Raw genomic sequence first — 7,622 nt, 5'->3', positions numbered from 1 at the left:
CAGTCACTAACGAAAATCTCTCCCAAACGTTGTTACAACTATTGTTGTTCATGCTCAGGATATTTTATTTTAAATTAAGTTTCGCTTTCGCACTCTACTTCCTCGCGCCTGCACGTCCCACCCAACAGCGTGCAACTGAGCGATGCTCTGGTAACTATAGTAGATTGTAGGACAATCCGAGGGTGAGACGCTCGAAGTCGAGTGCGGTTGCTCCCGCAGTCCAAAGCGGCTGTATTGGCGTCTGACGGACTTACGCGGAACTACAAGCACCCAGCAATTCCAGCCAGAGTAAATATAAGATGTAGACCTCTAGTTCTCAAGAAAATGCCTTTCATCTCTACACCGCCTCTCGTTTACTGAACGGATGCTTTGGTGCAAATTTAAGCGAGGCTCGAGAAAGGGCACAATGTGTTGCCAGCCGACATATCACTCTCTCTATTGAGAACACACTAGAGGTGGCCGTGACTTTGATCTGCCACCAACGCCATCCTGTCCAAAGAAATGTAGGCACATGTCCACATGCATGCAACAAACTCTGGCGAATTACTGGGATGAGTATGGCACATCTGTAGCACTACTCCAATTTGTTGTGCCAACTGAACTCTCAAGATTTAGATTTACAGTCCACCAGTGATACGTGGAAACGTGTCTTTCATTCCATGCTAACTGCTGATTCCATAGCCTATTACCAAGTTCCCAACTTGACTGGTTGCTTCAGACGAAAGTCTTCCTAACATGGTTCACAGTAGTACGTATAATCAACTTCAGCTACTTCTATTGTTGTTGTTGTTGTGTGGCCTTAGGTCTATTATGTTCTATGATGACTTAATGGATAGCTTCTTTGTACAGTTTGACGGCTAAACGAATGAATATTGATAATCTCAGACCAATAGCAGCTGTTAAGATAACAATCGAGTCCACGAGAAAATTTTTTTAATCCTGATTCTTTCTGCTTTCGTCATCTTAACTATCTCTCTCCAATAAGTTTTCTGTATCATGATGCCGTTCCGTAATAGCCATTCAAGCTTGGTCATCCAAATCTTGAACGAGATTTTTGGATTTATCTCCTCTACCTTTGGTTAATTAGTTGTTTACTAATTTAGATTATTCGCAGTATGCTTCTCCAGCACCATTAGTCACAACCATCTACCTTACTCTCAATTTGTCGATTATCTTGTACATATGTCTGTGTTAACTTCAGCTGCAAAAAATATCCTGCTACACATAACGACCTTTCGGCATCTACGTCTATATTTGGCAATGACTTAGAGTGTGTGGCCGAGGATATTTCATGCGCCATTGTCGCTTACCCCCTTTCCTATTCCAGTCGTGAAAGGTACTCCGAAAGAACGACTGCTTGTAAGACTTAGTTGTTGTTGTTGTTGTTGTGGTCTTCAATCCTGAGACTGGTTTGATGCAGCTCTCCATGCTACTCTATCCTGTGCAAGCTTCTTCCTCTCCCAGTACTTACTGCAACCTACATTCATCTCTTGGTCTCCCTCTACGATTTTTACCCTCCATGCTGCCCTCCAATGCTAAATTTGTGATCCCTTGATGCCTCAGAACATGCCCTACCAACCGGTCCCTTCTTCTTGTCAAGTTGTGCCACAAACTCCTCTTCTCCCCGATTCTGTTCAATAGCTCCTCATTAGTTGTGTGATCTACCCATATAATCTTCAGCATTCTTCTGTAGCACCACATTTCGAAAGCTTCTATTCTCTTCTTGTCCAAACTATTTATCGTCCATGTTTCACTTCCATACATCGCTACACTCCATACAAATACTTTCAGAAACGACTTCCTGACACCTAAATCTATACTCGATGTTAACAAATTTCTCTTCTTCAATAACGCTTTCCTTACCACTGCCAATCGACATTTTATATCCTCTCTACTTCGACCATCATCAGTCATTTTGCTCCCCAAATAGCAAAACTCCTTTACTACTTTAAGTGTCTCATCTAATTCCCTCAGCATCATCCGACTTAATTCGACTACATTCCATTATCCTCGTTTTGCTTTTGTTGATTTTCATCTTATATCCTCCTTTCAAGACACTGTCCATTCTGCTCAACTGCTCTTCCAAGTCCTTTGGTGTCTCTGACAGAATTACAATGTCATCGGCGAACCTCAAAGTTTTTATTTCTTCTCCATGGATATTAATACCTACTCCAAATTTTTCTTTTGTTTCCTTTACTGCTTGCTCAATATAAAGATTGAATAGCATCGGGGAGAGGCTACAACCCTGTCTCACTCCCCTCCCAACCGCTGCTTCCCTTTCATGCCCCTCGACTCTTATAACTGCCATCTGGTTTCTGTACAAATTGTAAATAGCCTTTCGCTCCCTGTATTTTACCCCTGTCACCTTTAGAATTTGAAAGAGAGTATTCCAGTCAACATTGTCAAAAGCTTTCTCTAAGTCTACAAATGCTAGAAATGTAGGTTTGCCTTTCCTTAATCTACTTTCTAAGAAAAGTCGTAGGGTCAGTATTGCCTCATGTGTTCCAATATTTCTACGGAATCCAAACTGATCTTCCCCAAGGTTGGCTTCTACTAGTTTTTCCATTCGTCTGTAAAGAATCCGCGTTAATATTTTGCAGCCGTGACTTATTAAACTGATAGTTCGGTAATTGTCACATCTGTCAACACCTGCTTTCTTTGGGATTGGAATTATTATATTCTTCTTGAAGTCTGAGGGTATTTCGCCTGTCTCATACATCTTGCTCACCGGATGGTAGAGTTTTGTCAGGACTGGTTCTCCCAATGCCGTCATTAGTTCTAAGACTTAGTATCGACTAGAATCTCCCTAGTTTTGATCTGACGTTTAGCATGATATGGGTGGGAGAAGGCAATATACTGGTTGACTATTCTAGGAGCGGACACTCTCCAAATTTTAACAGTAACACACGTAACGTCCATGTTGTAGCCTCTACCACTGGAGGCGGATGAGTATCTCTGTGATGCTTTTGAGCTTACATAACTCTGTAGCGAAATGGGGCTATTCTTCTTTGGATCTTCTCTATTTTCTCTCTGTCTTACCTGTTACGTACCCCAGACTGACGAACAGTATTCAAATAGTAGTCGAACGAGGGTTTTGTAAGATAGCTCCTTCGTGGGTGGACTACTCTTCCTGATGTTTCTTCTAAGAAATCTAACATCCGCCTTTCTTGAGATTAGATTTATGCGGTTGTTCCACTTCTGTTGGTTGTTCCACTTCTGTTCGCTCCTTACGCGTACACCGAGATGCTTAGTGGGTGTAACTTTTCTCAATGATTGTTCGGCAGTAATAGTCAATCAACCTTTCCATGTCCTTGTACGCTGTTGGTGTGTACATTCACTCTGTTCATAAGTAATATATTATATTAATGAATGTATCCCATGTTAAAGTAAGACAGAAAAATATATGGATCGTATCCCAGTGTAAATTTCTCGGAAAGACTTACCCACTTAACCCCGCTGGCACAGATAACAAAAAAACATCGTACCGCTGGGGAACGTAGTCATACAAAATAGTGTATAAGACGTGCACCTGAAAATAGCAGCTAGCGTCGAAACGCGTCGTACTGAAGTAAATGTAAATATTAAACATGAATGAAGCAGAAAATTATGCTGTTTATAAAATTCGTAAGAGAGCTCCAGACCTCAGATTCATGTAACACTGTTACATTTATTTATATACTGTCGTGTATTGATACTACGGATACACAAACAGAATTTACACGTTTATACATCGCATACATAAATATAGTTAGTTACCTACGAATCTAATAAGCGCTGCCAGTGACTACCCTCTGTACTTCACGACATTGTCAGTTCTCAGAGTGAGAACCGTGAGTCGCAACGCAGAAGGGCAGCGAACCGGCTGTCCAGCGGAACGACGAGCGAGGTAGGCGGCCGGCTGGTGTACACGGCCGCCGCGTGGCAGCGCCACCGTAGCATAGGAGGCGCTGCGTGGGCAGAGCTGTCGCCGCCGATCCAGTCGTTGTGTTGCAGTCGGACGGAGACAGTGGCAGGTGTTGGGGGCTTCGCGCTCGCCCGCAACGCTCGTGTAACGGTGCTCGCGCTTGCCAGGCTGCCAGGTGAAGGCCGACGTGATGACGTGTCGTTTCTGCGCTCCGTAAGCGAACAATTCGGCATAAGATTGCAACTTTCCCAGTGATATTAACAGCCTCGGCGGCCGCGGGTGGGCAACCGCCTGCTTGGAATGTGATCGAGCTGTAGGAGTCACCTGTTCGTTGGGAACTGTGAAGTGAAATTCATTTGCTTCGATTTCTGCGCATCGAACGAATAGCAGTCACGAAGCAAAAATTTTGGTCGGGGTGACTGGTTCGCAGAAGTGTTTCTGTTTGTGTTCGTTTATTTATCCTGGACATCGCTTTCCATCTGTGACGTGACATTGTACTCTAGCAAGACCCAAAGACTTTAGGTAAGTGTTATTAAAAAGTTATTACATGTTACTCAAAAAGTATTGTGTGATAGTGCTACACACAGTACCATATTTTTTCCTGCGAATTTTGCAGAAATAACATCTTTGACCATTTACATTATTTGAATGTTTTGGATCAAGAAAATCTTACAATCATCCCTTCTTTAAACACAAAAAAGCACGATATATGTTCAAAATACATTCGCTTTTAGTTCACGACCAGTCGTTGTCTATTTACCGTCTTCTCAAGTGTTTACTCACCTGTATATTGTTAACGTTCCTGTTGGGAGTTCTCAGGAGGGACAGGTACATGCGTGTGTGCACTTGCCAGCCACCTGCTGTGTGTTTTTCCGGTGCGCACAAAGGGACAGTCAGGCTCAGCGGGGACAGCATTGTAACGAGCTTATAAACGTGTCTACGCACTCACGAACAGTCATGCCAGGCTCTCCGATCATGAACCACTGGCGAGAACGTTGTTCTGCATACTCATCGTAAAAGAGTAGCGCATGCAATTGACGGCTGGGCATCTGAAAAGCAACAGCTGTTTCTCGCAACTCTATTGTCTTTTATTGTCGTGTCCACAAATTGGCCACGCGTGACTTTGCAGAAGTTTTACACGTTTCGGTAATACGCTCTTCTACTTGAATAGATTATTTTTTGGTCTATTAAATTTATACGCTATAACGGATGGGCATTGGGTGGCGTTCGAAATGTTATTTTGAGCCTAGACCTGCAGTGTAAGCCAAGGGCGCCTGTACGGTAATTTTCTTTTTTTGGGGGGAGGGGGGGGCTAGACTTGGGGGTATGGAGTATTTTTAATATTTTGCAAGACGAATGGCGTCTTGTAAACAGCCAAAAGAAAGTTTCAGTTCCAAAACAGTTAAAAAAACTACGTACCGATTTCTAAATCATTTCTTTAAAATAATTACAGCTGACTACATTATATTTTTCCCCTGAGAGATAGGGGAAGGGGGACCCCGTTATCCCCGGGCGTCGTCGATCTAGGTCGAAACTATGTTAATGTTTTCCCCCTGGAGACGATAGTTTCCAGCAAAAAGTGCTATATTACTCAGTTTTCGATACCTCTATAATTCGCAGCTTCCCTATAAGTGTAGCACCATCTGTGTCTTCACAACACTTGAAGCAGTTTAGTGCATAGTGCTTCTTTACCGCAGTGGAGGTTCGGGCAACGAGTGCTGGTGAAACGGATGTTGAAGCGAGCGGCCCTCGCCGTAACGCGAGAGTGCGCCTGCACCCGGCGGCCGCTGTTGCATGCCTGGGCTAGCTTGGCTGGCGACTTTCATCTGTAACCTCGTTCCCCCCTCCCCCACTAGCGCGCTCCCATGCTTAGCTCACTGCTTCGGCCGAGTCCCGTGTTGGCTTCACTTCGACGGTTCGATTCACTTTAGAACAGCTGCGAAATGTGGCTTGCAAATTATAACTGCGTGGCCACTTCTTATTTGCTGTTGGCTTTGCTATGTCCAAGAAAGACTTATTTACATTCATATGTAGACGAGAGAAAATCCTCGACTCTGTAGTGGAAAAACTTTTGTAGGTAATTAACGCTCTTCTTCTCGTAATCTCCTTTTATGTCATAAATTGCTCTAGCTGTGGGTACAGGTCAGGAGCTGCTAAAATTAGTGAATGGGAAGAATGTTCCAAAAATCTCATCTTAAAATCCTTCAGTTTTCTCTTTATATAAGCGTCTTTTGGCAAATATATTTTCTAAATTTTTACTAAAGATAATAGACTTTTCATGTACTTTCTCTTTTATTTGGGTCAGCGGGCTAGCGTAACAAGCCGATTAGTGATTTCTCGTTCCCAAGGCAATCAGTAAGAGAAGCCCCTTTTGTATCGCAGCAAACATTGGCCATAGCCTTACTGGAAGATGAAACCGATATTTTACATGCATGGCCACCAACTTCGACATGATACTGTTTCGCATCGTGGCGGTATCACAATTCGTGAGTTGCAACAAGGACACAATCACCTGGCTTCTGTGTAACTTGTTAAAATATTGTCTTGAGACGTTCTTTTGCGTTTTATATTCGTCAAAGTTAAAAAGCTACGGCGTTGATTTTGCGAAATGCTTCAAAATGTTCAGCGGTCGCCTCCTTAGCCGGAAGTTTTTTTTTTTCCTAGCCTGTTTGTTCAAGGGACTGGCCACACTCATCGAAAGAATGTGAAAGATGTCATGCGACATCCTCAGAGAACTCCTGACAAACTAAAAAATGAAGAAACGCATCGAAAGAACGAACACCAAAAGAGAAATTTTTGCGTCGCTGCATTCTGTGCAGGACGACTCGGGTTCAATTCCCGGAACATTCTGCAGGTTTTTCTTTCTGAGATGGGGAGATCTGCTATGGGGTCCACTCAGCCCTTTTAAGGCCAAATGGGGAGCTGCTAGAATAAAAAAGCTGCGGCATCATCAGGCTTCATCTACTGGCGATAATGACTGGAGGGACTGGCAACCAGCTGATCAAATATCCCACGACCATAGATCACTCGTCTCACTGCCTTTCAGGCAGCAGTCGAGTCAGGCCCAGGGTCTAATCCGTGAGTTTTGTTTAATCTTTAGGGATGAACTCGCCGTGCTCCATCTGTAAAAGAAGAAAAGATACCTAGTGTTTTATTTTAAAATGGACCAAATTCCTTAAATCTTTATGCTTTACATTTCTGTGTGTGGTCGACCGAGCAAAAGAGACAGAACGGTAAATGCTGTCTGAGCAGAACTATCTCCCGCTAAGTTGACTTCTGACTTTAGTCTTGTGCAAAATTTACTAATTGACCCCGTGGTCATCTCTCTCAAGGAGAGGTCCGTAGTTGTAGGGTCAAGTTTTTGAAAAAAATGTGTATATTGATGTAGGTTAAGGTGCAAGGAATCACATCCTGCAACAGCTCGCCCTGGTGGGCACTCTTTTGCGAGTAATCGATGGAAAAAAAAAACAGAATTTCGCATGATGATCTATAGTTTTAAATGAGTAACAATTACAGACTGGGAGCACAGCCTAATGGTGTCCCTCTGTAACGAAAAAACTGAGTGAACGGGTCAACGATGAACTTGAACAGGTGTCATGGAACGTCCGCCCTGGACAAATCCAACGAACAAAATGAGATAAAAAAAGTTGAGGTACTGACCTAACATGCAAAATTCTTCGGTTCGAACCTCGTCAAGGACATTGATTTTTTTATATTT

The 7,622-nt window shown here is 43.2% G+C and overlaps 1 protein-coding gene across 2 annotated transcripts in view; it reads left to right on the top strand.

Moving 5' to 3' along the window:
- The first annotated feature begins 3,992 nt into the window (after window positions 1-3,992).
- LOC124712983 (ecotropic viral integration site 5 ortholog) overlaps window positions 3,993-7,622 on the top strand; it is a 169,082-nt gene continuing 165,452 nt past the window's right edge. For both annotated transcript variants that reach the window (XM_047242914.1, XM_047242915.1), the window contains exon 1: window positions 3,993-4,426. The gene's annotated coding sequence lies outside the window, so the exon portion shown is untranslated. The remainder of the gene's footprint in view (window positions 4,427-7,622) is intronic.

The sequence above is a fragment of the Schistocerca piceifrons genome, chromosome 1 (genome assembly GCF_021461385.2).
Source record: "Schistocerca piceifrons isolate TAMUIC-IGC-003096 chromosome 1, iqSchPice1.1, whole genome shotgun sequence".
Lineage (NCBI taxonomy): Eukaryota > Metazoa > Arthropoda > Insecta > Orthoptera > Acrididae > Schistocerca > Schistocerca piceifrons.
This window is presented reverse-complemented; position numbering and strand designations above follow the sequence as displayed.